Source organism: Natator depressus, chromosome 2, assembly GCF_965152275.1.
Source record: "Natator depressus isolate rNatDep1 chromosome 2, rNatDep2.hap1, whole genome shotgun sequence".
In the NCBI taxonomy this organism is placed as follows: domain Eukaryota; kingdom Metazoa; phylum Chordata; order Testudines; family Cheloniidae; genus Natator; species Natator depressus.
The window spans coordinates 107651768-107679087 of record NC_134235.1 but is presented as its reverse complement, the minus strand read 5'-3'; the positions used below and the strand labels follow the sequence as shown (position 1 = coordinate 107679087).

The 27320-nt window shown below is 42.8% G+C and overlaps 1 protein-coding gene across 9 annotated transcripts in view; it reads left to right on the top strand.

Annotated features, from left to right (window-relative positions):
* Positions 1-27320, top strand: part of RNF182 (ring finger protein 182) — a 61384-nt gene that overhangs the window by 16151 nt on the left and 17913 nt on the right. For 2 of the 9 annotated variants that reach the window (XM_074944814.1, XM_074944810.1), the window contains exon 1: positions 10797-10985. The exons of 1 other annotated variant lie outside the window; for it this stretch is intronic. The gene's annotated coding sequence lies outside the window, so the exon portion shown is untranslated. 6 more of the 9 variants (XM_074944816.1, XM_074944811.1, XM_074944815.1 and 3 more) reach the window with 5 other exon arrangements.

The following is a 27320-nucleotide window of genomic DNA, read 5'->3' as shown; positions in this document are numbered from 1 at the left end:
TTAGAACTGTAATTGTGAACTACTGGAGTCATGGAGTGCTATCAGTTCAGTTAGGGAAATTACTGTCCAGCATATACTGATCGCTCCAAAGCAGAGCCACACACTCTGCATTGTTCTGTTTACAAAGGCTGTCTTCCTGTACGCAATGAGCTAATGCCTCCTGTACCTAAGCAATGGAAAAGAAATAAGAGGAAGCTGAACAATAAAAGAGAGAACCCCTGTTTGAATGCAAAAAAGAAAATAATAATTAATAACAACAATAACAGTACTTGTTTAAAGAAAGAAGGTGTGATCAGGCAGTTTATGGCCATTACAGTTTCTTGTTATTCTTGAACAATGAGTAATTAATATTACCCCAGCAACACCTCTGCATCACATGGCACACATACCCCACTGGGAACCAGAGTACCTAAAGAAAAGCAATATAATAAAGTGTACTGTGAATTCTACCAATTTTTACATCACTCTGATAAATGTAGAGTCAGATGCTGAGCCACTATTAGATCTATATATATTTTTATAATTTTTCCCAGTTTTTAAATGATTCACACACATTTTTACTGAAATCAATCTGTGTTTCTGTTTTTAAGGAAAAAACTGAACCAAACATTATACTAGATGGTGGGCAGTGGTGACAACAAGACTCCCAGAGTGGGTTTGTTACACTTTTTTTTTTTTTTTTTTGGTCATTACTGTTGTTGCTGTGCCATCATCTTTTTTTTTGCTGTGGGAGGGGAACACAAAGGGAAACAGTCACTGCTGATACTGAATTACTGCACGGACCCCAGCTGTGAGCCAGTAATTGGTTTTTATATCTGTCAAGAAAAGATGGGCACATTTGTATCTCTCAAAGGGCAGGACAGATTGAACCAGTCTGTTCTAAAATCTCAGGGTTTTGTTTTTTTTTTAAAAATAGTACAAATAACATGGAAAAAATGTTGATCCCTCTGCAGTGAACAGAGCTAACTGTACCAGGACTAGTTTGGATCATGTAGCCTGTACTATATTGTGAAAGTGATACGTGCAATACTATAAAGTGAAAGTACTGTTATTTGACATTAAATTTAAAGTATAACACAAGTTTATATATAGTAATGACTGTGGGAGGGTAATTTTTCAACTGTCTGAATATCTTTAGACATGTGTCTGCCCCAAGTCTCGCTATATTATCGTCTTTTTCCCAATCTGTATTGAGCTCCTGCTTTCTTGTGCAACCTACAGTTACGGTCTTCTGCTGAATCCCATCATCTGAGAAATGTATAAATAAAATGAGCCAAATCTTAATTATTATGCAAAACACCTGCCAGCTTCAGTGAGGATTTTGCCTGAGCAAGGATTACAGAATTCTGAGGTGAAATTTCAATAGGAGTTAGGCATCTAAATACCTTTGAGGGTCTGGACCTTAGCCCAGGTCTACACTAACGAGTTAAGTTGACCCAGCTATGTCGCTCAGGAGGTGCAAAAAGTCCACATCCCTGGGTGACATAGTTACACCGACCTAACCCCAGTGTAGACAGCTCTAGCTATCACCTCTAGGAGAGGTGGATTGACTACAGTGACAAGAGAACCCCTCCCGTCACTGAAGTGAGTGGCTACACTAAGCACTGCAGCAGTGCAGCTGCAGTGCTGTAGCTGTGCGGCTGTGGTGGGTTAGGTGTAAACATAGCCTAAGTGACTTAGGCTCATTAGGTTCCTTAGGCACTTCTGAATATTCAACTCTTGGGCAAATATTTTCGTTTTTGTTTTTATTTAAATCAATATTAAGTGTAATCTTTGGGCTCTATGGTGTTAAAGAAAGTTTATATATCCTACTTTGTATTTTCATGCGTGTTTTCCCTGTAGTTTATTAAAATTCAGTCCATATCTGGGGGTTTTAAAGTGGCATTTGGAACAGCAATAACTCCTGATGGGATATGCTTATGCTCAGATACCTGAATGCCTTTGGTTGTTGTCAGACATGAGGCCAAAGACTGAGTGCTACAATTACCCAGAAAAAGCAGATCTGTCAGCCATGTCCGAAGAGTTGGCACCTTTGTTCTGTTGCCCTGGCCCCCAACCACCAAGCCATTGGTCAAGCACCCTGTCTTGTACAAAAAACGTTCTCCAAGGGGTTACAGGTGTGGAGTGTGAGTTATTGCTGCTTCAGACATCAGTCTCCGATATCCACGTGGGTATTCACATCTCTGGGGAAGGTAGAAATTTCCATTCCAGATCAGACCAGTGGCCATCCAGTCCTATATCTTTTCTATAAGAGCGATCAAATGCTTCAGAAGAAGGTGGAGGAAATTCCATAATGGAATAACCTGCTGTGATGGAAGGACTGGAAGGGGTTAAGGTGGCCAAGTAGGCCTACTAACTCCACCTGGAGGGAGAGCCAAGGAGCAGGGAATTGATTGCAAGCAGGTTCCGCTGTGCAGGAATAGGCGGGGCCCATAAAGCCAGGAAGCTGGCAACAGACAGAGACTGCTGCTGGGAAAGGGCAGTCACTCCCTGGGAAGAGAGAGGAGGGTTTGGCTCTGGTACACCCAGGGCAAGGAGGGACACCTGGAGTTGTGGGAAGCAGTACAAGGAAGGAGCAGCGAGGGCTGGGAGAGGAAAGCCCAGAGCTGTTGGGTCGAGGGTCCCTGGACTGGAACCCAGAGTAGAGGGCAGGTCCGGGTTCCCCTACCCGCCACTGGAGAAGTGGCACTGGTGAGGCAGTGAACTGGATGATTGCCGGAGCCACTGTGGGAGTGACGGGGAATTGAAGGACTGTACCCTGGAAGGGGTGAACGCTGAGTGACCTGGCCGGAGGTCTGAATCATGAAGAGGGCACTGTGGTTCCTGGGCGAGAGGAGCTGCAGATCCGTGAGAGAGATAGTATGATGGCGTGCAACCATGGGAAGGGGTGTTGACCTTGAGAGCTAATCCCTAGAGTGACCAGAGGGAGGTGCCAGACTAGCGGTGAGCGCTGCGCTCCATCATACCTGCCCACAGGGAAGTTTTTTCTTTATCACCACCACCCTCATCGGTTAGCGGTTGGTGTATGCTCCAAAATATCTGGGTTTATATGCCCTAACAAACGTTTTATGCTATCTAATCCTTTCTCTAAACCAGTGACACTCAGACTTCAGTGGTTCACGAGCCAAATTAGCCATCAACATTATCCAAAAGAGCCACAGTAGTGTGAATTCATTGTTTCGTTTACTATACATATATAATTTTCTGACTGACCAAGTATTCTACAATTTGTTAATAACATACTAAAAACAATACAATTTGTTAATAACATACTAAAATTCTGACTGGTTAATAATTAAATCACACACTTGTTTTAATATCGTGTGCTGCAAAAAGAGCCACAGGAGACACGTTAAGGAGCCACTTGTGGCTCCCGAGCCTCAGTCTGATTATCCCTGCTTTCACCCTATCTAATGTAACTAGATGCTCTCATCTTAATATTTCCTTTTCTCTTTGTTCCCTTTCAACTTCACTGGAAGCCCCCTAGTTCTTGTATTATGAAAAATGCTGACTAGGAACACAGGATTTATTTTCTCGATACCATTACATATTTTTTAAACCTCCATCATGTCCCCTCTTATGCATCTCTTCCATTCACAGCCCGAATCCTTTTCAGTGTCTCCATACAGAACTCTCTCTCCAAGCCTCTAATCATTTTATCACCCTCTTTTTTGAGATGGGGTTACCAGAAGTGACTAAAGTATTCCAGGTGAAGGCAGATAGTTGATGTATAGCAGATTATAATATTTTCAGTATGATTTTTCTATCCCATTCCTTATACATCCCATCATTTTGTCTGCTTTTTGACAGCTGCTGTGGGTTGACTGTCCACAGCGATGTCTGGGTCTTCTTCCTGGATGGTTACATTTAAGTTAGAACCTAGTAAGTTGTATGAGCAGTTTAATTTATTCCTTTCAGAATGTATTACATTCCATTTTTCAACAATGAATTTCACTAGCCATTGTGTTGTCCATTCACCTTGCTTGGTTGAGATATTCCAAAGGTGCCTAGATCTTTCTAGTGTTTGCAGACTAAAAAATATAGTGTCATCTACACATTTTGCCACCTTATTTCACTCCCTTTTCTCAATTATAAATAAATATATTTTATATCAATCCTAATATGGATCCTGGGGATGCCCCACTGCTCGCCTTTTGTCATGTTGAAATTGACCATTTATTCCTACTCTTTGCTTTCTCTTAGCCAGTTTTTAATCCATAACATCACTTTCTCTCTCTCCCCAAGACTATTTAATTTCCTTAATAGACTTTTGTGAGTGACTTTGTTAAAGGTCTTATTGAAAGACCAAATAAATTATATCTGATCTTCTTTATCCAGTATTGTGTTAATATACTCAAATAACTGAAGTAGAATGGGAAGGCACGTTTCCTTTAGAGAAGGCATGCTTGTTTGTCCCTATCATATTATGTAGGTGCTTTCTTTCTTTACTTATCATTTTCAACCAATGTTCCTGGTATTGAAATACGGCTGACTAGTCTCTAATTCCCAGGGTTGCTGTGAGCATCTTTTTTAAAAAATAGGTACAACATAGTGATAATGTTTCAATGCTTCAGTTCTGTCCCCACAAAACTGGCAAAACCCAATCCCCCGAATAAAGAGACTATACAATTATTACTATTTAACTTTGATATTGTGGTACCACCTGAAGGCCACACTGGACTAGGCCCTGTACAAGTATACAGCAAATGACAGTCCCCTCCCTAAAAAGCTGCTTATTTGAAATGTAAGTGCTTTAGGGGAGAGGCTGTTTTTGTCGTGTGTGCGCAGTGCCTAGCACAATTCAGATGGAGCCTCTAGGCATACTTCAATACAAATCATGACAATGCTAATGAAAAATTTTATCAGGACAGCACCAGATTTTTATATGGTGTCCTGAGAACTTCTTTCAGGATGCCTGAAAATGTCCGAGTTTTCCATTTCCTCAGTCGAAATGTTTTTTAGTTTGGTTATTTTTTAAAATGTATTGCTGTACTGAGTAGGATTTGTTCTCTGTTTACCAGGAACAAACAATCCAGTTAAGTAAGTGTTTGGTGTGATTAATGGTATTTGGAGCGAGGACAAAAGGCAGAAGAGTGTGGACACTTTCAAAGCCGTTCTTTTGCTCAAAGAGAACGTTAACAACACTTGCTCAGTGTCTCATAATGAAGTCACTCAGAACACTGAGTTACGGGAAAAAATCCTTCACACCGAGAATAAGCACATGTTGATGCTGAGTCAGAAGCTGGTAATGGTAACCCCAGCACACTTTTATTTTATTTTTTAAATGTTCTTCGTTTTTTGTCTGAGTATTTTGTGACCCTAATAAAATGCTGCTATAAGTGAGCCAGCTTTTGATTTTAAAAGTATGGTCACCTTACCCTGGAGAGGCTTCTGCAGAGTTAGGAGAAGGGGAGACTGTTGGAGAGAAAAAGCGTAAGATAACCAGGGCTTTAAAATGCTGCAAAATTTGATGCTGATGGTTAAAAATGACATCACTGAAATGGCGGCATTTCAACTATGGCAACATAAAACAGTTTGCATCAACTTGGCATGTTTGGGATTAAAGTGAACTGCCTCCTAACACTATTCTAGATGATAGGCTCCAAAAGACTCTTAATGACTCTTACTTAGCTAAAATTAAGTTTAAAATAAAAGCTTAAAAATGGAAAACATGTATAGGACCCGGAAGAGCCAAATGGCTAAGGCTAAGATCCAGGTGAAGTATATCCACATGGGTTGAACCCCATTTCAGGTAAAACAACATCCTATCTTTTGAGAGAACTGTGCAAAGTACTGGGAACGAGAAGCACCTGAGTTTTAATTCTGATTCTGAGGACTCCTGTGCTGCTTGACAAGTCACCTAAATGTCATGCCTCAGTTTCCCTATCTGAAAACTTACTTACTTCACGGGTTGACAACAAATTAAATAGTTAACACTTGGAACATAAGAATGGCTACACTGGGTGTGACATTACCCATATTCTGTAAAAGTTGTGATCATAATAGTATAGACTGTCACACTGGGTCAGACCAATGGTCTATCTAGCGCAGTATCCTGTCTTCCGACTGTAGCCATTGCCAGATACTTCAAAGGGAATGAACAGGACAATCGTCAACTGATTCATTCCCTGTCATCCATTTCTAGCATCTGGCAGTCAGAGGCTTAGGGACCCCCCAGAGCCTGGGGCTGCATCCCTGACATCTTGGCTAATAGATCCATCAATGGCTATCTTCCATGAACCTATCTAATTCTTTTTTTAATCCAGTTATAGTTTTGGCCTTCACAACAACCCCTGGCAACTAGTTCCAGAGGTTGACTCTGCATTGTATGAAGTACTTTATTTTGTTTGTTTTAACCCTGCTCCCTATTAATTTCATTGCGTGACCCCTAGTTCTTGTGTTATGAGAAGGGATAAATAGCACTTCCTTATTCACTTTCTCCACACCATTCATGATTTTATAGACCAGTGGTTTTCAAACTTTTTTCTGGTGACCCAGTTGAAGAAAACTGTTGATTCCCGCAACCCAACAGAGCTGGGGATGAGGGGTTTGGGGTATGGGAGGGGCTCTGGGCTGGGGCAGGAGGTTGGGGTGCGGGAGGGGATCAGGGCTCTGGGCTGGGGGTGCAGGCTCTGGGCTGGGGCTGGGGATGAGGGGTTTGAGGTGCAGGAAGGGGCTCTGGGTTTGGGGGATCTCAGGGCTGGGGCAGGGGATTGGAGCATGGGCTTACCTCAGGCGGCTCCCGGTCAGCAGTGCAGTGGGGGTGCTAAGGCAGGCTTCCTGCCTCTCCTGGTACCGCGGACCACGCTGCGCCCCCGAAGCTCCTAGGCAGAGGCACACAAGCGGCTCCGCATGGCTCTCGCCTGCAGGTACCACCCCAACAGGTCCCATTGGCCTGTTCCCGGCCAATGGGAGTGTGGAGCTGGTGCTTGGGGTAGGGGCAGCACTTGGAGCCCCGTGGCCCCCCTGCCTAGGAGCCGAACCTGCTGATGGCCACTTCTGGGGCACAGCGCGGTGTCAGAATGGGTAGGAACTAGCCTGCCTTAGCCGTGCAGCACTGCCAACGACACTTTTAACGGCTCGGTCGGCGGTGCTGACCAGAGCTGCCGCCACCCATTGCTTTACATTCCACAACCCAGTACTGGGTCGTGACCCGCAGTTTGAAAACCACTGTTATAGACCTCTATCATATCCTCCCTTAGTTGTCTCTTTTCCAAGCTGAATAGTCCTAGTCTTTTTAAAGTAAATTTCATTACAGATTGAAAATGCTACTTTTGAGTTTAGTGTTATCAGTGTCCAGATACTGTACTGCGTTCAAGGATGTCCACTTTTCTATCATTTTTCTAGCCCTTCCTGTGAACATGTAAAGGAGGAAAATGTGGCAATGGTTTGCAAATTCTAATTCCTGTGGGCATGTGGAGAAAACCATATGGTTAAAATCATCGGATAGAATCATCTTTCTGATAGAAGACTGTCTGGGAAGTTCTTTTATAACTGAAATGAATAGGCATTGTATTGTTGACATTGTGCTTCTCCCTTGAGACTAACTGACCAGTTTATTATAAACTAATGTTCACATTCTTAAATTTTTACAGTCTTAATTTGAAGGGCCTCTTTACTATAAAATCTCAGATGAATTGCATTTTAACTTGCTAATTTTTAAACAAATTTATTTATTGAGACTATAATTAAATTCCAGACAACCAAAGGGTATGTAAAAATACTGCTGCAAATGGGGAATTAATAAGCAAATATCACCTTGGCTGTGAAGGTCAACATGTCCCATTCTCTAAACCTACACTTTGTGCTTCAGATCAGAGGAGTTCTTTAATGTAAAAAAGCAATTCCATTCAGCCTCTGATCAGATGGATTTGTCTCACTCTAGGTTTGGTATTCAGCAGGCATCCTTGGTAGGTAGGTTGGTAGATGGTGACCCCAATCCTTCATAGCAACTCTGTTCTGTTCTCACTTCTCCCTCTTTCCTCCTGCTGTTGGTCATTGTTCTATAATCTGTCAAAAATTCTGCTTTAACCCATGTTTTGTGAGGAAGTCATGGGGAGAGAGGAAGGGCTTTCTTGTCTTTGCCAAACTCTTCCTGAGGAGTATAGTCTGAAATGTGTAGGCAGATCTTGGCACAGATTCATCAACTCACAGTGACTTGCAATGCTGATACTTAATAGTCATCACCAGTAGTTTAGCACTGGCAGCAGCTAAGATTGATAATGTAGCTTGGGTGTTGTATCTTGTGTGTTGGGTTTCTTATATTTGGCAAATTTAGGAGCAAAGTTAATCAATATAAACTAAGGAAAGAGAAAAGAGAGAGAGTCCATCTTTCATTTAAGAAGGATGATTATCAACTTTCATTTGCTTGGGAGAGAAGAAAACTTTTCAAAGGGGAAAATAAAATGAGAGCATCCTGCATAAATTGGAGTCAGGGTTGGATTGAACAACCTGTGGAGGAAGAGGAGGAGGATGCACAGGAGGAAGAATAGGAATTGCCTTTGACTTCCTTTTGGCTCTCATAGCACTGCTCTGTGGTGGTGGTGAGTGACACCCCACATGGGCAGGAGGCTCCCATGGAAAAGTACCCCCCAGCCCACATCTGTGCATAACCAAACTAAGAAGTGTGAGGGGAGGCCCTCATTTTGGGGACACTAGGATCCAAGTAGGGCCTCCCCCACATTGTAGTCTTGGGGAAGGGGGGAGAGCAGACAGGAACCAGCCAGCCAAAGCAGGAACTTCTGAACTGGGAAGGGAAGGGGGTAAAATGGGGTTGAACTGGGGCCATCCCTCCCCAATCACATCTCTGGATCCAGAACTGTGCAGGGGAGACGCCCATCTACTTTGGAAGCACTAGGGCATAGGTGGTGCCTCCCCTACGCGCACCTCCATGCGTACCCCCCAACAGTCCCAGGTTATGCGGGACTGTCCTGCTGTGGCTCCCAAAACCCCCTGGCGTGGTTGAAGCAGAACATTTCCCACATTCAGTGGCGCCCACAGTCATACACACCTTACATGCAGTGTGTAAAATTGGCTGGGGGACGGCTAGGGAGGGCACTGGCTTCAACTGCTCCTGGGAATGCTCAGCTCCTCTGGGCAGCTCAGTGGCTACAGCGGAGCTCAGGGCTGGAGCGTGATACTGCCTGACTGGAAGGCAGGGGATGAGCATGGCACAGACCCAGCAGGCAAGGCACTGGGGCCAGCCACTGCAGCCTTGATGATTCTGCAGGGATTGGCAGACACACTGCGGCCTGGGATCTCCCCAGCTCCCCCAGTGCTGGGCTCAGCAGCCACTATGCTCAGGAACTGCTCTGCTGGCCGTGGGAAACTCCATGCAGCTATGTGTAATGTTGAGAGTTATGCCCATGTGGCCCTGAGGGCAAAACCACAGGGAGGAACCAGCCGAAGACTCCAGCCAGTAGCAGGAGCTGCGGGAGCAGCCAAAGCAGAGACCTTTGGATATATTCAGAGAACTTTCTCGTTCTGACTGGACTTTCTCTGCCCTGTGCTGATTGGCTGTGTTCCAACCCTCCTCCTCCTCCTCCTCCTTCCTCAGTCTCTTCACCTCCGCTTCCCTTCACACCTGCCCCCTTACCCTCGCCTCCTTGTCCTGTCCGTCTCACCCCCTTTCCCTTCCTTTCCATTTAGCGTATCCTCTCCTAACTAACCCCCCCCCCATTTAAAAACAGTGGATCTAACATGACATTTGCTGCCATCCCACAGTTCACTCTGCGGGTGGTCTACCCTTTCCCTACCCGGTGTCTGCCTGAGCTATTTAGATTGAAAGCACTTTGAGGCAGGGAGCATCCACTAGCCTGTGTTTGTTCACCACGCAGCACAATGGGGCCCAATTCTTGGTTGGTCCTTAGCCATTATTCTAATAAACATGATTATTATTAAGAATAACAAATGAGTGATAATCTCCATTGGGCTCCCCTTAGAGAATAATGAGCTACTCCCACAAAACAATTCCCCACAATGTGTGATAAACCCCATGTACTGTGTGCTCACACTTGCCTCCAGGAGGGGTGAAGGGCTGGGGGGGCTGATTCATTAGGTCACCCATTTAAACAAAAACATACCCACTTTTTCTCTTGTGAGAAACATCACTTCTATTAAGTGCTGCTGCAGGAAATCAGAGCCAGTGCTAGGCATAAGCAGATTAAGCAATTGCTTAGGGCCCTGAGCAGCTCAAGGGGGTGCCCTATTTGCTTTTTCTTGTGTTGTGTGGGAGGGGCCCAAAATATTCCTGCTTGGGGGCCCGCAATGGGCTACCACAGCCTCTGCTGGAAATGTTTATACTGTGGTTCTGAAAAATCTCTGTAACCAATGGATAGTATGGCACCTTGTTCACCCTGAATAATGTGAAGTGGTAGGGATTTAAAATGCACAGCTGGTGCATTAAGGGTGTTTCTCCCCTGGGAAGTGTTTGCAAATATCCACCATTTGGTACAAGTCCAACATTTTCTCTTTTTGTGAGCCCCAGGGATAAGCTGTCTCTGGCAGCATGCAGAAAGGAGTGAGCTCATCTGCAGCAGGGAGAGCATCCCAACGTTCCTTTCAGTTTGATGGCAAAATGTGAACAAGGGGCTCTCCCCTCAAACTGTGCCCTCCAGCACATCAGACTGGAGGAAGGATGTGGGGGGGGGGGAGTAATGCTCTGCGCTTGACTACCCCCTAGAAGAGGAGGGAGAATGGGGAGAAACAACCTTGGGTTGGGCCCTTTCCCTCCCTGGGCTGGGCTGCTGTGGGGTTGGCTGCAGTAGGAGGAGGCCAGGATATTCCTGAATGAACAGCTCAGGCCCCCTGCCACTTGTCAGTGTCACTTCAGGCTGCAGCCAGTTTCTATAGCGACGGCACTGATCCAGGGCTCCAGAGTAGTAACAAAGCCTGTTCCCTGCTCTCAGACACTTGCTGCTGCTGAGGCTGAGGGAGGAGGACGGAACCGTCTCCTGAAGAAACCCTGCCTGCAGCACTCAAAACAGGTACAGAGAGGCACCCAGTTCTATCTGCAGCCACCTCACCTTTCACTGCATCCCCATCCCCTGCACAGGGGGCTGACTATGTCTCTGGGTGGCATTGTGGGGTTGGGGCTCCCACAGCATCAATGGGATTTAATGACTTGCTGACAGTTTATTACTGCACCAGTGTCTCCCCTTGAAGGAGCAAGCAGCAGCCCCGCCTGAAGCAGCTTATTCACCAAAGAGCCTGATGCAAAGCCCCCTGCACACCCCTGCCCTCTCTCAGGATTATTTGGGAAGGAGGTGAGGAAATGGGTGTGATGGAGGGAGTGAGGGGGCTGAACTCTGCCTGGCTTTGCCACTGTGGAGAAAAATGGAAGAATAAAAGGAAGAAGGGAAAGGGAAGATTAATACACACAAATATTGATGTAGTGAGAGAAGAGGACGAGCAGATACGTAGATATTGTGGTAAAAGGCAAAAGAAGGAAAGTTGAGATTTTTGTCAAATCTCTTATTTTTGTTTTTGTTTTTCTGAAGTTCACTAGAAACTCAGTGCCAGTGATGAAGACGTGTCTGAAAGGAAGAGGGACAAAAGGCTTAGAGAGAAACAGACAGTTTTATGACTTTGCCTCAAGTGTGGGAGGAATAAAAATGGTTCAGTTTAATTGTGCAACTCCAGGGTTCACGGTGCTTGTTGAGGTCACTTTCTTCTGTTAGTCTGACAGGCTGACTCAGTGTCCTGGCAACAACTTGAAAGATAAGCTTACAGAAAAATGATACTTTCAGGTTTCATTCCATTTTAGTTCCCTGATCTGCAACTGGTGAGCCTGGCTTTTCATTTCCAGTGGGGATGATATCTATATATTTAAAATAACATGCATGTTCATCAATGAAGTTCATATTTTGTTGCAAATGAAAAGAAAATGTTTTCCCTTGGGAGTTCTGTGTTATATCTCGTTCTATTCTGATTCTCGTTTTTAGGAAACGACTGGGTCTGATGATTTTGAAATGTATTGCCTGAGAAAAACAAGAAATGCTGAAGCATTGGGTTTAGGATTAATGAATCAAGAAATTGCTGCACACTGATGGGAGTAAACATACAATAAGTTACAGTTTGGTTTTATGTAAAATGTGTTTGTTGCTCTCAAATTCAACCTTCACTAGAAAGTGGGGGGGAGGGGTTGTGTGTGTTTGTTTTGTTTTGTTTGTTTGTTTTTAACCTCTGTCAGAAATGTGGTTAACTGTGGCAAACAAGGGTAGTCTGGACTGAGTTGCTAGGAGGGTTGGAATAGTAGGGAGGTGAATTTGCTTTTAATGCCAAACAGGATCAATAGGAAGGTCACTGACAAGGCAGTCTGTAGAAGTTTGCAATACAGTTAAATGCCTGTATTGTATTTGTACTGGGCTCATAAATAGAATTATTTTTCGGCATTGCTACTTATTTGCTTTGCAAGTAAATGTATTTAATAGAAGTTGAAAGAGCTATCTGACTGAAAACAACTCCCAATGATGACAAATAGGACTGGATCCTGCAAGGTCAGTCTAAGTAATTAGCTAGCAGTGTTCTATTGTGGGAAGTGGAATGAAATTATAGCAGTACATGTGTGCAGCCTGTCAGGTACTCGAAACATGTGTGGTCTTTGATGTAAACAGGAAAAGATGGGAGATTGCATATGAAAGAACCATGTACAGAGGTAGATTTGGCAGTAGAGATGATGATTGGCAATTAAGGATTGGAACTTGAGGTGTTATGGGGTATTCTGAGTATAATCACCGTGTCAAGATTTAAGACACAGGAAATAATGTAATATTCATCTTTCAGGATTTCAGTACCCTCATTAGCTAATTGTAGCCTAGGCGCTGATGAGTCTATGAGGTGAATATAGAAATTGTTACTCTTAAATGAAATAATTAACCTACCAATTTCACTTCACTGAGAGAGACTTGAGAATATTGAGCTAGGAAATATAAAGAAGAAATGGTGACATGAAAGCTCAACTTTCTTTAGCAGCTGTGAGCAAAAGCAGCAGATGCTTTGTATAAAGCTGGAATTGTCTTCTTTTGTAAGAAACAAATTACCTGATATTTAAAATTAATACATATTAAACTATCTTAAGTAATTCTAAGGTGTATATCACTGTAGTATCTCTCATTTAAACCTTGCATGAAAAGACCTCAGAAGTATTGAGTAAAAAAACCCTAAAGTCCCAGTAGACTGGTTTACATAGTCTATGTGCAAAGGTTTACTCAATATTTAAAAAAAAAAGTGTTTGCCTTTTTTGCCAAAGTATCATAACAGTTGCTTTGTTGAAAGTCATATCCTTCTGAATGCCCTCTGTTTGCATGTAACACCAAGGAGCAAATCTGAATTTATTAAATGCATAGGAATAGCAACCTGAGGTTAGTTAGCACAATGGGAAATGGCATTTCTAGACCGTCCTCCAGGCTCTGTGAAATTGAATGCATCTGTCAGGTAGTAAAAGGTCAATTGTGTACATTAATGACAAGGGGACTTCTGCTCCCTTTGTTTGCATGGCGCCAGGTGAGAAAAACATTGGAACTTAACACAAATCCTACCTTAAACCCCCAAGTGAAAGCCCAAAATCTCTTACTGGTTATGCTGTCTATCAAATTACATTACAGAAATGGTTCCATGTAGAATATCTGCAAACTCCAAAAATGGGAGTGGTGTTAGATGAAATGTGAGAGGAGACAGAAGAGAAAAGCCAAAGTACTACACTGGTACCCTGAAAGAACAAGGTAATTTACCACAGAGAATATGGCTATATCATAACCTTCTGTGTAAAGAGGTGCAGAAGAAGTTTAGACCACATCAGGACTGTGCAGAGTAAGCCATTTCATATCTTCCTGAGGCCACTCATTCCACATAATATCTCAGGAATCAGGGGACAGGGCCCAAGAAGTCATACAAGAAGCCATTACAAGGAACTGCTAGTAGTGATACAGGGTCACCATGGGCATTGGCACACACCAGCAGCAGTTTCATACATACAGAGAGATACACAGCACTGGCACCCTGGAGACTGTGACTTCAGCCCTCCCAGCATTGTTGCTATGGAGTGCTGTGGGATCTAACTGTACAAGGTTCAGGAAATTCTCATGTGGTCTTTACACACTTTCTGAAGTGTTGCTGTACCTACCCATTGTAAATTAATGTTCCAGCAGTAACATGCTATTGGCAGACATCTGCAGCTTAGTGTGGCATAATCATGTAATCATGACAGTGGATTTCCAAGCATAAAAAAGCAACTTGCAAATGATAGATATGTATAGGCTACATGTTAGACTACCGCAAAGAAGTCAGAAATGGTCCATGTGTACATATGCCTTGTGCTTCAGCTCCATTTGCAGGCACATATAAAGATGTATAATGCTATGCATCTTCCCCAGCACATGAACTGTGACTTTTAAACCACTATATTGGATTTTCAAAGCCACATCATGGATGGTTTCTTATAACTTGTTTTTCCTGCAGATTGAATGGCATGATACACAGCAACTTAGGCATAATAAAAATGTGATAATTATGCATATGTACCTTTCCATTTTCTTTCTGGCCAAAAAAAGCTCTTATTTATTATAGGGAGACTGGGACAGTTTTCTACCTTCTATTAATTCCCAGACAAAAATTATGCTAAAATGGAGTTAAAGTTTGGGAGTACATATCAATAGTTTAGAGTAATTTTGTAGCAATCCCTAAAGTTAAGGTTGCTCAACATTTTCCATTATAAGATCCTGTTTTCCGATGCTTATCTTTGCCAAATTCTAACCATTTGGGCTGCAATTTTCCATACCAGATGTCTGCCTCAGGCTGACTTTTTTGAAAATTTCAACACAAACATTCCAGCCATTTCTCAGAACAAGGTTAGGGGAAAATAGATTGTTTGTTTTTTTCCATGTTAAAAATTGCTTACAGCCATTTTGTTGACATGCTCTGGTGCTTCTATGCAGGGACTTTAAATTTAGCAGGTGGTCATCTGTGTGAGGGATGTGCGTTTTGCCAGTCTCGTGAAATTCTGCCCACATTTGGCCATGTTATGAGCCTCTGAAAATCTCAGTTCACATTCAAGCTCAGTAGAGACTTGTTAGTTGTGCAGCTAAATTCTCTGAAGATTCCATCTCTGCTGAGCATGCTCCATCTCAGGGCTGCAAGGCTGAGTATGACTTTCCCTGCAATTGCTCCTCATGGCAGCCAGGGGCAGCTGTGGCGCCATGCACAGGAACCAGGCGCAGGGAGACTGTCTCTCCATTTTCTCAGTCCCCTCACGCCCCACTGGTGCCCAGGCAGTGAGGAGGAGGAGGAAGCAGAGGAGTGAAATGCAGAGAGGTGAGGAGCTGGTTCTGAAGGGTAGAGAGAAGGAAGACTAGGACAAGGGGGAGGAGAAGAGACTGAGATGGGGAGCTGAAGAGAGAAGGGGCTGGGACAAGGAGACAAAGGGGTGGTGGAGGGGGAGACTGGGACAAGAACAGGCTGGAGGAGCCAGCGACAGAAGGGTCTGTAACCACTAGATACACTCCCCAAAGAATCGAGAACCGAACCCAGGGTTCCTGAGTTTCAACATTTCTGTGCTGTCGCTCGGCAGGCATCTGTGAAACCCATATGGAAAATACGTGCTTTGTCTCCCTTTACTGGTTGGCCCACATTAACTACTCTGTTAGTTCAAGTGGCAGAGGTCTGTGCTGTGGATATCCTTAAATGTCCCAATCTTGCTGATGAACCAACCATGTATGAGTCAGTATGGTTCCACATGGTGGAATGTCTGGTGTTTTGTTTTGTTTTTTTCCTAGTTTACTGTTTAAAAACCTAGGAAATTACCTTAAAAAAAACTACATTAAAAATGTTTAGGTTGAAAAATCAAGCTGTCAAAAGATAGGAATTGCCAAAATTAAGATTGAGTGGGCAACGTGGGGATTGTAATACTCATTTCCCTTTGTAACACACTTTGAGACTACTAATGAAAAGTGCTGTATAAGAGCTAGGTATTATTATTTTTTATTATTTCCAACCATCACTTCTATCTAGGAGCTGGTGTGACTCCAATAAGATCAAATAACCCATCTTGATGCCCTAGATTTCCCTCAGTATAAAACATAAACACACTAATCGCTGGTACAAATTATCCTCACTACCATAAGACAAAGGTGGGAGAGAACATACCAGCAATGAACCACCTGCTTATTTTCACATCAGTCACTCAGATGCTATTGGGATGGATGGATAGATAGAGCCCAACACTGTAAGCCAATTTGGCAACTGGCAGATAGGTGTGCAAAACTAAGGATGCAGTCATAGTCCCTGAAAGTTCTCAGGAAAGGTTTTCCAAGCATCACATCCATGTTTTCGGGATTAAACGTAAACCAAATAGTTTGTATACAGTACCTATCTTCAGACAACATGACAGTAGTTAAGCATATGCTTAATTTTAGTGGGATTTAAGCATGTGCTTAAAGTTAAGAATGTGCTTATTTGATGTCTGGAAGGGGATCATGGAAACAACTCTCTCTCTCCAGACTGTAAGAGAGAGACATAACTGAGAATTGTCAGCATATTGATGACACAGTAGCCTATAATATCTCATAGTCTTCTCCCTGTGGCTTTACAAAATGTACACATGGAAAAAGAGAGCTGACCAGATTAACCCCTCTGAGACTCCATAAGTGAGAATTCTCAGAGGAAAAAAATTGCCTGTTGAAATCCTCTGAGATCTTTCCAAAAGGAATGAGTGAACCCACCTTAAAGTGACTGTCTGCCCTTCCTAGGTCCTGCTGGTAAATTAAGGCATGTTTTGAGCAATTGTATGTAAGTTCACCAGTGGTGTCCTGTGTATGTAAACTGCAAACAGAATTTATCCCACTGTGTTTTGCTGTGGTTAAAGATCTGGCCACATTTCCATCTAAAGTCTCTTTTTCGGCAGTTTATAGTAATACAACCAAACACATTTGCTTCAAGCTGAAATGTGTGTTGGGGAGTGAGGGTAATTTGTCAGAATTTAAATTGTGGTTTCCATTAACATGCATTAATATTGTACTTCTTTACAATTAAAATTCTATTCAACCTTTTTTGTGTTACAGTAGTGCACATAAAGAGACTTGCTGATTTGCTTTTTGCATTCTTGTTGTTAAAAAGCTGGTGTGTGTGTTTGAGGAGGGTCTTTAAATCTTCAGACCATGTTGCAAATTGGGCCTTTTTTGTGCATTTTTCTTTTCAATTGCAATATATTCAAATTATTCATAATAGGAATTGACAATAGTACATGCCCTATAACCAGTTAAATACAAATAACCATATTAATATAATGATGCTGTGAATCATTACAATATTATATAAAGCGAGAGATTTTAACTTGCAGAAAGTCTACAAGACTTTCTCAAGACAGTTATGGTATTTTAAATCAAAATATACCTATTTACCAGATAGACTAGAGATATAGTTTACAATCTGAAATGTGTACACATAAGTACTAACTCATTTCACCCTTTTCACCCATTATATGCCTATAATCACTCAAGGCTGATAGGTAACTTCCGACAGTATAACATAGTAGGTGTATTTAGATCAGTGGTTCTCAACCTGCAACCCAAGCGGCACACAGCTGCGGCCCATGTGACATCCTCAGGGCCTACAGGTAGTATCTATTGTGACGTTCTGTGCCTTGGGAGAGCACCCTGTAACCCCCCATATTCCTCATCTGTATATAATTCTGATATGAGGGCTTGTCTATACTGGCACTTTAAAGCGCTGAAACTTTCTCGCTCAGGGGTGTAAAAAACACACCCCTGAGCACGGCAAGTTTCAGCGTTGTAAAGTGTCAGTGTAGACAGTGCCCCAGTGCTGGGAGCTACTCCCCTCGTGGAGGTGGGTTTTTAGAGCGCTGGGAGAGAGCTCTCCTAGTAGCTGGTGCTACGACTACACAGCCATGTTAAGGCGCTTCTGCGGCAGTGCTTTAACATTACTAGTGAAGACCTACCTTTACATGTAAAGCATGCCTTGTAAGGTATCAGGGGAAAGGTTACAATTTGCTGGAAGTCATTTCTCTATTCATATATATATATAATTAATGCATGTGAAGTTATGAGAATTGTGGTGTTTGGTTGTCACAGAGGGCTTGTCTACACTGGCAATTTACAGCACTGCAACGTTCTCAGGATTGTGAAAAAACACACACACCCCGAGCACAGCAAGTTTCAGCTCTGTAAAGCAGCAGTGTAGACAGCGCACCAGCGCTGGGAGCTGCGCTCCTCATGTGTCCTAGCCTTAATGTTTAAACATAGCTTCTCTTTTATTTAATAAATCCATGGGCATTCTTCCTGTCACTCTTGTTTGAAGTCTTAAATCAACATTTATGTGAGGACATCCAGTCTTCTCTGAATGCAATGATTTTTGTTGCAGGGGGCGCGGGGAGTCTCTCCTTTTGGATATTGATTGTGGAATGGAGATAAGGAAGAATGGTTCCCAAAATACCAGGTGAAATTCAATAGCTCATAATATTGTATGCACACTCTACTCATAGACCAAAACCTCGCTAAACTTATCAACATGATATTCAGAGAAATACATCATGGCTCTCCCCAGCTTCTCTAGTATGCTTTCAGAAGAGTGGCCTCAAGTGTATTATATGCTCCATCTTGGTTGGACAACCGTAACAGGTCAGGATTTTTTTTTCCCTTTCCTTTATGGGAATTTACCTAATGAGGAAAATCCTTCTTTCCCAGTGCCCTCCTTCAATGGACCCCAGACCCCGCCGGGTGGGGCTGTGCAGGCTTTAGCACACAGCTGGGCTGCAGCTGTGTGCTAACTGGGCCGCACACAGCCTGCAGGTTGAGAACCACTGGCACATACAAACACTGCACAGTGGCTTGTTAAAAAATTGTGTCTTGTAAGAACAGTCCCACGTTGGGGATAGTGCAGAGCTGTGCCATTCCTAAGAGAGCATCGGGAGACATTTTGCCTCAGAAAAGCAGGGGCCTGGATTCTAAGCTATGACCAAGGTATTCTCAGAACAGCTGAGAAGGTGGCATAAAGCTATCTTTGCTTCCCCCAAGTCTGCAGTGTAAATCAGAGCAGTCTCAGGGTTGCTTTCTCTTAAGCCAGCTGTCTGTGGTTCTAAGGAGCTCCTGGTAGTGAGGGATTGTTGACATTTTAGGATGCTAAGGTTACATTGCTCCACCAGAGCAGCACAACCCAGCCTTAGCTGACCACAGGATGTGGTCCAAAATGCCTCCTGGGGTTCTCAGAAGCTATGCCCCATAATGAGATGCAACTTACAGCCCCTTATGCAGCAGTCCAAGGGCCAGCTCTGCTCCACCTCATCACCATTCTTCCTGCCCCCTGTCAGGAAGCAGTTCCTATGTTATAAGGGTCACACACTGAGAGTGGGAAAAGTTCCTTGCACCCTCCCGAGACTGTGCACCTCTGTAAGGCCCAGATGGGATCTGGCTTGATGCAGGAATTACTGGGTGGCATTCTATGGCCTGTCTTACAAAAGATTAGATAGTCACAATGGTTCCTTCTAGCCTCAAATACACGTCTCATTGAGAACTAGGGGTAAAGTTCAGAGTTTTAAAAGTTTATTGGTTTTGAGTTATCTGAGTGCAAAAAAGAACCTGATGTGTTTCTTAACACTTAAAATCCCATTTGGCAATTTCTGATTTACTAAACTTTCTACCTAAATAATTTAAGGCTGAAAAGAAACATGAGAAATTTCAGTCCAAGGGTACACTTTATTCAGGTTATAAATATTTGAAATCAGGTGCCTAGAATGTAAATATTTCCCCAGCCATAACCAGACCACTGCTAACTTAGAGCCATAAATGGTACAGGGCACATGTACCATTCACCTTTATAAAATGTTAGCAGCACCATAGTCCCTTATCCTGCATTCACAATCCTGTCTTGTTGGACTCCCAGCTGTATTAGACTAACCCTGTGGGCTTGGAGTCACAAACAATATCTTTCATTCAGGAGTGTAGTAATCCAGTTGTACATAGAAACAAATCATGTCTCAGAATCATGCATGTCTGTCAATTCCATGACAAACCCAATAAGTTTTGTTTGGGGAAATATGATTTCCTCACAAAAGATAAAGGAGTTGCCATAAATCACATCTGCCACTCTATGGCTATCCATTTTTATTTAAGGTATTTTCTATGATAATAACCAAACCATTTGTCAGCTTGGTGGCCTAAAACCTAAGGAAGTGACCTCACCTACCTAAAACATCTGATTTGTTTTCATAGGTGCCATTAACTATGGTTGGAAATTGAACCTTCTTGCTAGTGAGAGAGTCTTGTGAGGCTAGTGAGAGAGGAAATAGAATTGCCTGCTTTCTCCTGCATTCACTAACATTTCATCTAGGATGGTTTGCTGACAGCTCCAACTAAGGATTACCAAAGCCATCTTGTAATTTTCCCTCCTAAATCCTTGTCTGCTCAACCAGTCTCCATTACTGTCAACAACAAAGCAATTCCCAGGTTTGCAATGCAAAGATAAATTTCAACGCTTCCTTCTCCTTTTTCTCTTTACATCCAGGCTAGGATAAAATCCTGCCATTGCTCCCTCCACAACATATCTAAAATTCCCCCACCTTCCTATCTGTCCAATGTCTGAATCTCTTGTTTCAGAGTAGCAGCCGTGTTAGTCTGTATTCGCAAAAAGAAAAGGAGTACTTGTGGCACCTTAGAGACTAACAAATTTATTCCTTTATACTCTCTTCCACCTTGTCTCCTGTAACCCACTTCTCACCAGCTGACTTGATATCCACATTGCTTTCCTCCAGCATGTCCAAAACCCTGACATCTTCCTTAGCCATCTTACAAACCATGTTATCACCTCTCCCATCTTTGACTCACTCCATGGACTGGCTTGCATATCAAGGTCAAAGTAGTTTTCATCATATTCAAGGCCCTACATCTGGCCCTGCGTATATCTCTGACAGTCTCCTACTGAATTCATCCTGCCTCCCTCTACTCTGCAAATAATGCTAGCCTTGAAGCCGCCTTTCCTGAATTTCCTTCTCCCAACTCATGTCTATACCTTCTTCCATACCACTCCCCACACACACATGTTTGTAACCTCATCCCATCCACCAAACTCTCATCCTCTATCTCACTCCTTCAAACACACTTCTGTGAGAGCACCTTCAAGAAGTGAGTGAATTCATTAAAGTAACAAGATTTCATTGTTCATTAAACAACCCCAAAATGTGCATCTGCCCAAACTGAGCCACCATATAATTGTAACCCTTGTCCTGCTTCCCCCACATTGACTGTTTGTTCTCTTTTCATCACATCATCTCTAATATTAGACTGTAAGACCTTTGTTGCAGGGGCCTTGTCTTTTTACATATTTCTATAAATCCCTAAGTATATTTTGGGCACTATAAAGCAAATCATCATCATCATAAGAATTATTATTATTAATAATAATAATAATAGTGTACAATATATAGCCATGGTCTGTGGCCACACTGATATTGTTTACTGTTGAAGTGTTCTGATCCAGACTGAGGGTAGAGTTATCCAGTACTTTTATGCTGACCCAAAAAACAGTATAAGAAATACAAAAATATGCTAAAATAATACTAGTGTGCGAACTAAAGCTGACAAACACCAAGAAACTTACATTTAAGGCTTATATTTTAATTTGAGATACCACTATTAGCTTAGGCATTATAGGGATCTCAGAAGCAAATCTTACAAAATGTCTTCAGTTACACGCATGCAGCCCATTTAACTCAATGGGGCTGAGTTCAGTGGCCTTGAACGGGTGCCACTGAGGGTAGAATTTGCCCCAGGAGTCAGGACACTGAGAATGGATTGAAAATCTTTCATTTAAATTCCCTTGATTTTTTTTCAGTAAAAATACAATTCTTATTGATGTTGTTTTAATCATTTATTGTATTAAATTTCATTTTCTGAATAGTTGAATTAAAAGATTACCAAATAATATGTTTTAACCCTGCTATTGCCAGTGAATTGTACTTAGGTCTCTGTCAGACCCAACGGAGCAATTATTTCACATGGTACATTAATAGAATATATGAGAAACTTCTTCTGCTACCATAATGGCCCTTTTGGACAGGATACAATGTCCGTGCAAGAGTATCAAATGCTTCATTCACCTACTGGATCAGGTCCATTAGACTTGATACTCTGCCAATAGCTGCCAGAATTCATGCATTCATAAACACTTACAGAGAGATCCTGTCTGCCCCTTTTGCACACCCTCTGGTATTAAAACAAGGGTATCATTTTGGGGATGCAAGTACATGCAGAGTTGTATGATGATGGTGTAATGACTAAAATGCCATTTCTTAATGATGATGTTCACAGAGTGGATGTAGATACAAGCACACCTGTTGCCAAGCTTTAATAACTTGACAATTTAAAAATGGTTTTCAATAACAGCATCATTCTCTACAGATTAACACCCGACATTTTTGTAAAATTTTTTTTTTAGTTTGCTTTTCTTATTGCCTCCCATTCAATCCAGTAGGACTTTTGCCTGAGTGAGAACTACAGGATTGTCTACTGCATCTTTGAATACATGAGCCAAAAAGAGTTTTAAAGCTACAAACCAAAATATTTCCGAGGGTTTGAGCCTGCAGGCTTTACAGGCACTGTCCCCTCTCACCCAGGAAGTGAACGTGGAGTTTTACCTCCATATGGTTTGCAGATAGGGCCCTTTGGAAAAAATGCCCATACTCATACATTACATTTCTCATGCAACATTCCAAGCAAATGTAAATGAAATTAACTAAGTTATGAATCCCTAAAAATAAGATTTGTTAACATACCTTTAGAAATATATAATGAAAGCAACAGAATGGAACAGTAGACCTTGTTTCAATGCAACCTATCTATGAGACTGGCAAAAAAAAAAACCATTAACACGATATTCCACCATTGTTATAACATTTATTTACTTTGACGTCACTATTGGTGTTCTGTTTTTTAAAGACAAAAATAGGCAAGATTTGCTAACATGACATTGGCTAAAGTTACGTTGGTTTCAACTGAATAACTCTGGATTCACACTGGTCTAACTGAGATCAGGGGCTGGCTTGCAATATCTAGAGCAGGGGTGGCCAACCTGTGGCTCCGGAGCCGCATGCGGCTCTTCAGAGGTTAGTATGTGGCTCCTTGCATAGGTGATGACTCTGAGGCTGGAACTACAGATGCTAACTTTCCAGTGAGTTGTGGGGTGCTCACTGCTCAACCCCATGCTCTGCTTCAGGTCCTGCCACCATTCCACCCCTTCCCCCAAGGCCCTGGTGCCTTCCCCCGAGCCTGCCATGCCCTCGCTCCTCCCCCCTCCCCACCAGAACCTCCTGCGCACTGAAAACAGTTGATTGCGGTGGGCGGGAGACATGGGGAGGGAAGGGGAGGGACTGATTGATGGGGCTGCTGGTGGGCGGGAGGTGCTCGGGGCTAGAGGGGGGTAGCAGATGGGGGGCTGCTGACAGATTACTGTGGCTCTTTGGCAATGTTCATTGGTAAATTCTGGCTCCTTCTCAGGCTCAGGTTGGCCACCCCGATCTAGAGGTTCTGTTGACATAGCATTATGCCCCAGTTCAGGGCCATCCCTAGCTGTTTTGGTGCCCTTCGCAGCCCCCAGGCCTCCATGGGGAAGGAACCACCCCCCAGCACTTGCCAGCAGCGTGGCTGGAAGCCAGGGGAGTGGAGCAGGCTGGGGCCGGGTCGCTCCACTTACCACGCGGTGAGTGCAGGGTTGGGTCTGGCTGCAATCTTCAGGAGAGTGGGGGCGGGGCTGGGGTGGAGCAGGGGCAGGAAGAGGTGGGTCTGGGGCAGGGGCCTGGGGAAGAGCCGGAGCTGGAGCAGGATGCGGCTGTGCAGGGCACCAGGAAATTTGGTGCTTTGCATATGGGTAAGGATGGCCCTGCCCCAGTTCCATTTTTGTAATCTAAGTGTTTTTAACCATTTCACCCTTTTACTCAGTGATGTAAGAATTATTTACAGATGTATTATACCATAAATTGCATCACTAAAAGTGGTGTTCAGTACTGTTTTTATTTTGTGCAGTTTGGCAGGGATAATTGGAAGCTAGAGGTTTGGTCACAGGTGGCATGATATCCTCTGGCTAAAACATAATCACTTCTTGATATAGAGAAGGAATACCTCATTAACAGGATGAACCTTCCTTTTGGACAGGCAGAAATAAGTCAGAAAATTCAATCTGTATCATTGTGGGGAAGGAATTTCACCAGGTGGGATTATCTTGCAGACCTTTTTCAGACCACTTCCTATTCAATTCAGTGGAACTTTTGCCTGAGTGAGGACTACAGGATTAACCATTGCACATCTGGATACGTAAACTAAGGTTCTATTTGGTGCATAGTTCAATCTCGGAAATGTGTCAATAGGATAGTTGTTGCATAAAGATAGCACTATTAGCATTTGCAACAAGAGTCTTTTCTTCAGAAAAATCTGTTCGATTTTCCCCCTTACTATGGAAATCTTTTAAAAAGATAACCTTATTGAAGAAAACAGTCATTCCCTTTAACAGGTGTCATAAAAGTAACCTGTCTGATCATAGGTATTTTGGTTTAGTGTGTGGAAACTGTGGCCACTGCTCTCTGAATGCCTCTATGCGGGGGGCAATAGCTGGTAGATCTATATAGCGTAAGATCCACTAGCACTGCATTTGCTTGCTCTTCCCGCTGGCTCACCTGTGTCCCATCCCCCTCCCATTTATACAGCAGTGTGCAAGAGATCCTGCAGAATTGGGCTCTGTTAGAAACTCATGGAAGTTAATGTTACTGAAAGTTTCCACTTGCAGACTTTGTTACCTCTATTAGAGGGGTCATTATAGAGGGACACACTGTTGCATGGCTGGAGGTGTGGGTCTAAGAGAATTACAAAAACCTTTGGGGAAGGATCTGCAGTGTCTTCTATTGTGAAGCCATATCTATTGTGTAGTGTCACTGCCTCACCTTTCTAAGGGAAGAATATGGCTGAGCAGCACAGTTCACAAATCTACATGAGGGGAGGGGAATATATGGACCCTGAAGATGACAGTCTCAATTTTATGTCTTTACTCATCCTCTGAGCCATCCAGGTCAATTTGAGACGTGTCTGGGTATGGAAACTTGTAGAGTGAAAGATAAAACTTCTGCGGTCTTCTCAGATATCTTCTATTGCTTTTCTAAAAGCACTTTTTTGTTCCTCTCCATGGCTCGTGTAACACCATGGACTGCTTACAGATCTGGTGCTAAGCAGGCAAACACAAGTGCAACTGATAGGCAGCAGTTGTAGCAAAACCTCAACTTGATAGAAAGTGATGATCTGCTGGACAATGTTAAATAACTTCTGTTGAACCTATCTCTGTTGCAAGTAACTCATAATTCACTTAATAGAAGAGTGGTGGGAGTGGCTCTACTGAAGGAGAGAATATGGGGGAGGGTGCTGAGAAATCCTGCATTAGTCTTGTTGTAAGCAGTCCAATCTAGAGAGATTGCTTGGGCTGGATTTTATGTTTCATTGTGAGCTCCTTTTGTCAATAAAACCAAACCCCAGGAAAAGGATATATTTTAATACACTACAACTTGTGTGCACAGTGTTTGGAGACGTGTGAAGAAACCATGGATTCACAATGGATGAAATGCAGCCCTATGTATTAACCCCCTGGCACTTCAGAGAAGGGACTTTTACCTTATAAATATATGCAAATTGCAAGCATTCAGCACACTGAAAGAGAGTGCATTAGGAAATATATAAATCATCCTGGAATGTTTGGTCCGTCAAGTCACTGAGCTGGCTGATCATTCGCTCATCACTTTTTGGAAAAGATATCAGACGCAGTGGAGTGTTCAGGAGACCATTCCATTCAACAGCTCAGAGCAGTGAGGGTGAAGGTGGTTTTGCTTTATTAAAACCATTATATTCTTTAATTATTTTTAAAGAAATATTAATTATACTCTTTAATGTAACTTTAATCTTAATGTTTCTTTCCCTGTCAAAGTGTCTTCTCATTCTTAATTTGGATCAGGCAAGAATTATCCGTCATTATCCTGCTTCATTCTTTTCTTCTCCGCCAAACTGTTCTTTTGTGACACTCTAAAAGGAAAAGTGACATTGCTGGGAGTACTCATTAAGAAAATAATATGTTGCTAAGGAGATTTATGTCCATATTAGAGTGAAATCTAGAATTTTTGATGGTTCTAATTTGTATTCTTCTTGCATTGTACAGCATCTAACCATGAATGCAATTAACTAGGCACTTAACTAAAACCCGGTGTAGTGTGTGACAAATAATATATCAGGTCTCAAACAATACGTGGTAGAACAGCTAAGTAAGCAAGTATAAGAACTCTTATGTGATCCTGCTTTATGACAGTTTATATTACTTTATGTTCCCTTTATCTAAACTTTCTAGTTAGACTGCTGGGCAGGCCATATGGAGAAATTTCTGAGACAGTGATATGCCTCAGTGATTTTTGTGTTTTTAAATATGTTTAAGTGGTAAAACACACTTTAAATATTTGAAATTAGTTTACCATTTCAAGTGTAGCAGTATGCAAATGACAGAAAAGGACCGTGGCTGTGGTGAAGGCAAAGAAAACTTTCATACCTACTCCACAGAGTCCACAAAGTCCTGACTAGTAGAAGTATTTTGGGTGGAGGACAATCTAGGGAACCCAGGTTATCCTTGCCCAAAAACAGAACCAGGTGATTCTGACTGCAAGACTTTTTCTATCTACTTTGCAGACAAGAATGATCAGATTTTATTGGATTGGCTGTCTCTGTGGTAGCAAATCCTTTTGGGTGGGGACGGGGGTGAGGGAAGTACATCATCTCTGAGTTTTGACAGGTTACACATGCTGAGAGATAAATCTTCAGATACACTGGAGCACTTGCCACTTTTCTGCTCCTCTCACCTAATCCTGGGCGGATATTCAGGCCTGAATATGCTCCCAGCATTACTAAGGCCATGTCTCTGCTACAAGGACTATAGCAGCATAGCTATGTTGGCATAATCCTATAGTGTAGATGCAGCACAGCCCACAGTGATGGAAGTGGGGGGGGGGTTCTGTCACTGTAGGAACACCACTTCTCCAAGCAACAGTAACTAGGTCAATGGAAGCATTCTTCTGTCAACCTACCTGCATCTACACCAGGATTTAGGTAGGTATAGCACTCAGGGGTGTGGATTTTTCACCCCTCTGAGCACCATAGCTATGTCAGCCTATGGTTTAAGTATAGACCAGGCCTAAGAGTAGCCTCAGGCTGCTCCAAGTTGTTCTGGCTAGTAAAAGGTTCCCTAGAGGCCATTATGCCCTCAAAGTCTGCTAGAGCACAGCATATCCCAACCACAAACCC